Below are 5,005 nucleotides of genomic sequence, written 5' to 3' on the forward strand. Positions count from 1 at the left end.
ATGCGTGTGGTGCAGAGCGTCACAAAGACGAGGTTGACGCTGTCGGATCTGCTTTCTGGTAATTCTGTAGTGGTTTTGCTTCTCCGGGGAGGGCCTCTGATGTGAGAGCTCATGGAGGTACCCCAAACCCTGGAATCAGCTGGAGTGCCCCCCAGAGTGCTCTGAGGAGGGTGTGGGGCCCTGCCCAGTCCTGTCTCCCTGTTCCCGCCCTGGGTCTGAAGTCGGGGCCTTCCTGTAACTCTTGGCCCCCTTCCTGGCCTGCAGCCCCCCGTGTTGTCACCGAGTTCAGGGCTACAGGCGAGAGGCTGCCGCACGGATGGACTTCCTGCTGCCTGAAGGGCTGACGGGCAGCTGGCCACCCTGACCGAGAGGACAGAGGGCTGTCCAGAGCTCAGGGGGCCCCATTAGGGGAGGGTCCGTCCTGGACACGGGGTCACCTCTGGCTAACTGGCCACTCCGTGTGAACGGGGGCCTCTGTCCATCATAACACACGAGGCCCCCCGCCCCGTCCCCCAGCAGGGAGTGCCCTTCAGAGGCCCCACTCTGGTCTGGGCCCAGGGCGTGGGGGCACCCTCTGCTCAGTGACGATGTCCCTCCCTTAGGGGGTCCCAGAGCAGGTGTCCAACTTTTCTCCCAAAGGCAACCGCAGCCCAGGGTCTCCATGCTGGTCAGCCCAGGCCGGGTGCCTGGGGTGGGGGCTGGGGGCAGCGGAAGCTGAACTGCCAGGGGCTGCCCTTGGTGACGGGGAGGCCCAGAGGGCTGCACAGGCCAGGCTGTGAACAGATGCCCTAGGAGCCTCTTTCTGGGAACTGGCTGAAATGGCAGGAGGGAGCCAGCCTGGGAGGGGGAGGAAGGGGGGAGGGGGGAGGGGGAAGGGGGCAGGTGAGAGGGGGAGAGAGGGCTGAGGGACATTTAGGAGGACACAAGCCTAACCTGGGGCTTCCCGGGTGGCTCAGTGATAGAGAGCCCACCTGCTGAGGCAGGAGATGTGGGCTCAATCCCTGGGTGGGGAAGATCCCCTGGAGGAGGAAATGGCAGCCCACTCCGGTGTTCTTGCCTGGAGAATCCCATGGACAGAGGAGCCTGGTGGGCTGCAGTCCACGGGGTCGCAGAGAGTCGGACACGACTGCGCGACTGAGGACACACATCTTTGGTGTTGTGCAGTCTCTCAGTCGTGTCTGACTCTTTGAGAACCCATGGACTCCAGCACGCCAGGCTTCCCTGTCCTTCACCGTCTCCCGGAGTTTGTTCAACTCATGTACGCCGAGTCAGTGTTGCCATCCAACCATCTCACCCTCCGTCAGCATCAGGGTCTTTCCAGTGAGTCAGCTCTTCCCATCAGGTGGCCAAATAAAGCTTAAGCTTCAGCATCAGTCCTTCCAATGAATATTCAGGACTGACTTCCTTTAGGATGGACTGGTTGGATCTCCACAGACCAAGGGACTCTCAAGAGTCTTCTCCAGCACCACAGTTTAAAAGTTTCAGTCCTTTGGTCCTCAGCCTTCTTTATGGTCCACGTCTCACATCCACACATGACTGCTGAGAAAACCATAGCTTTGAGTAGATGCATATTTTAGTAGAAGGGCTAAAAACCGTAAATTTTAAAATGTTTTGAGTAATCAAGGGGAGTGCCAACCTCTAAGAAAAGTGGACAAGCAACATGAGAAGACTTTCACCGAGAATGGAAACGCAGGTAAGTTGCTTTCAGTCCCAGGGAGATGTTCCCAGTCACTTGTGTTAAGAGAAAAGAAATCCGTGGGGGATCCAGTGGGGAGGGGCGTGGAATTGGATGAAATATGGCAAAAACCCCCAGACAGTCACCCTCCAGCTCTCAGGAGCTCCTCTAGAAATCGCACCCAGGGTTTATCTGCACAGCCGGAAGCAGCATCAGCCGAGCAGGGCAAGTCACCAGGTGCAGTGGGCCGAACGGTGGCCGCCGGGGACGAAGACTGCACCCCGACACTCGGACCTGGGAATGGAACCTTACCTGGAAGAAGGGTCTTTGAACATGTGATTGAGGATCTTGGGATGAGAAACCTGTCCTGGATTACCTGGTGGGCCCTGAATCCAAAGACAGGTGTCCTTCTAAGAGGGAGGTTAGACAGACACGGGAAAAGAGGGACACAGCGGAGGAGGCCGGGTGACGGTGAGGGCAGGGGGTGGCGTGGTGGGCCCCGGGGCTGCAAGAGGCAGGAAGGACCCCCATCTGCAACCTTGTAGGGAGCGCAGCCCCGCTGCCACCTTAATGTCAGACTCTGGCCCCCAGAGCTGGGAGAGAACACATTTCTAGGGTCTGAAGCCCCTTAGCCTGTGCTTTGCCACAGAAGTCGGGGAAAATGAACACAGAGAGCCTGTCGGGTGAGAAGGTGATAGTAAACTCCAGTAGCCACGTGGTAAAGAGGGTCAGAGGACCAGTCCCGTCCCCAGGCAGGATCGGGAGCACCTATCCCGGGATGCTGGGTGCGATGAGGTCAAAGGCGCGGGGCGAGGAAGCTGCCTGTGTAGCCGGTTGTCTTCTGGGTCAGGGAGAAGATGGCATAAGAAGGTCACCCTGCCTCTCCTCTGGTAAAATGGGAACAGAGGAAGGGTCCGCAGGGGCCGGTGGTCACTCGGGAGAGGACTGGGGATGGGACAGGGGAGAACTCAGGGCCAAGTGCCAGCTGACGTTGCAGCATAGTCAGAACTAAAATCGAAGAACATTTTCTTCTCTGAGAAGGAAACTTTAATGCTTGGAATAGTCCAGGCAGGAGTAGTGTTTGCAGTTCAATTATTATTATTTCTTTAATTACAGAGATGTAGCAGATGTTACTATTTCAAGGCAACACATTTGTTCCAGCACCATGAACCCCATAACCCGTTGTGTATGGAGAAAGTCAACAGTGGTCTGTCCTCGCGGTGCATGTGTTACCCATCCACACTTCCCAGATTGCCGGGCTCTCCCCAGGCCTCTCTTGTGTGGCCATGAGCCTTGGGCATCAGGAGGCCTGGCCTCTCTAGGACTGACCACGTCCCCTGCTGAACCTGACCCCACAGAGGAATGAGAGCTGGCGGTGAGAGCTCAGAAGAGGTTTGTGGAAGTGGCTGGGAAAACACTTAGGGTAGACGGAGCCTCTCTCTGTCTGGAGGGAAGAGCGACGAAGTCCTGCTGGGCACTGGCAGCCTCACTGTGAGCACGAGGGCTTCCAGCCTAGGATGACACCGATGCTCCACGTCACAGAACCATGCACAGCACACCTGGGCATCCATGGCCCCTGTTAAGGTCTCCATCCGGCGCCGGGGTGGTCCGTCTCCTGCTGCTCCAGCCTGTTGGAGAAGGGCCTTTTCTCAGCTCAGCTGAGAGCTTCCATCCACACAGACGAGCCACCCAGACCGCCGGGGCTCAGAGAGCGTGCCACGCGATTGCCTTCTGTGGAAAACTAAGCTCTACCGCTTAAGGAGGCACAAGAAGGCTGGGGGTTGAAGCAAACCAGAGTGCGGAAGACGGACCCCGGCTCGGCAGAGAATCTTAGAAAATACACAGCGGGTTAATCCAGAAAGACGCTGGAGAGGTGGTAACCAGCAGAATGAAATGGAGACCCCAGTTGTTCAAAGGAGGGTAATACGTGTCTCAACCCTCAAACTTTGTCTAGAAATTTTAGGGTGTGGAGAAACGGCAACACAGTTATCTTGTGTGGAGGGATTAAAATGATTGCAGCTTCTCACTCTAACAATAAAATATTAATTAACACGCTTCTGAATTTAAACCAGCCATGTGAAAACCTGAAGGCAAGAGAGCTATCCTCTGCCATTTCCCGGGAAGACAAGGCAGACTAGACATAATTCTGGTAGCAAAAGACCAAAATATCAAAGACTTTTCACGTAAAAACTAATGGGCAGAAGGCCAGTCATATGCTTTGTGTGTGTGTGGAGAAAATAAAAGGAACACACCGTGAGACAATATGAACTGTAGGAAACTGAATTTCATTAAAAATATGTGCCTATAGAAAAAGACTGAAATGGAACATCCGAAGCATGATAGTTTCAGATTAGTCAAATCGCACAGGTCTTTTTATTCCATTTTAAAATTTTTTATAATAAATGAGTGTATTTCTAATCGTGAACTTATCCTGAACATGACTAAACTTGAATATATATTTATTTATGAGGCATGTTAATTAGTGGTGGTTTAGTAACTAAACTGTGTCCAGCTCTTGCAACCCCATGGACTGTAGCCTCCAGGCTCCTCTGTCCATGAGATTCTCCAGGCAAGAATACTGGAGTGGGTGGGCATGCCCTCCTCCAAGGGATCTTCCCAACCCAGGGACTGAACCGGGTCTCCTGCATTGCAGGCAGATTCTTTACTGTCTGAGCCTGAAAAGGACAGAGAGATACTTCTGGCTGTACTCTTGTCCTGCGTTTTGCTTCAGCTATTTCAGGAACGACAGGGGGGCCAGGACTGAGGACTGGGACAGACAGGCCCTGGGCGGATCAGCTACAACCTGTGTCCCGCTGACGCTTGCAGGGGGATCTGAAGCCCCTCCCTCCACTCTGCCTCCGCGCCTGCACAGCGCTGACTGTCCTTTTGGTTTTTCCAGGAGGCATTTTGCTAAGGGCCCCCGCTCCCCCTCTCATGCCTAACAGCCTCTCCCAGTGACCCCGGAGCCGCTTCCGGGTGAAGGCGGCAGGAGCGCGGAGCTGATGCGGGAGGTGATCCCAGAGGCCGGGTCAGGAGGCCCCGGCGGACTTGCCTTGGCAGGGCCTCAGAGGTGAGCGATCCGGGTTTGACACCCCCGGCTCCCGCCCAAGTGACTGCAGGCTTTCCGCATACAGAGGAGAGCCAGCAGCAGGAGGCTCGGCCCTGGCAGAGCCCCTTGCACCGGGCGTCCAGGCTCCTGCTCCGGCCTCACTGAAGGCCCCGTGTCCTCTGTGCTGGGGACCCCTGCCCTCCCGCCCCTCCGCGCTGGCTGCACGGCTTGCTGCGGGTCTCTGACCTGCGGGCACACCAGCCCCCGCCCTCCACCGCCTC

The 5,005-nt window shown here is 56.0% G+C and overlaps 1 long non-coding RNA gene across 1 annotated transcript; it reads left to right on the forward strand.

Annotated features, from left to right (window-relative positions):
* Positions 1-938: 938 nt before the first annotated feature.
* Positions 939-3,937, forward strand: LOC138421660 (uncharacterized). Its single transcript, XR_011249577.1, has 2 exons — positions 939-2,054; positions 2,792-3,937. It is a non-coding gene; the product is annotated as an uncharacterized lncRNA (long non-coding RNA).
* The last annotated feature ends 1,068 nt before the right edge of the window (positions 3,938-5,005 follow it).

Source organism: Ovis canadensis, chromosome 16, assembly GCF_042477335.2.
Source record: "Ovis canadensis isolate MfBH-ARS-UI-01 breed Bighorn chromosome 16, ARS-UI_OviCan_v2, whole genome shotgun sequence".
NCBI lineage: Eukaryota > Metazoa > Chordata > Mammalia > Artiodactyla > Bovidae > Ovis > Ovis canadensis.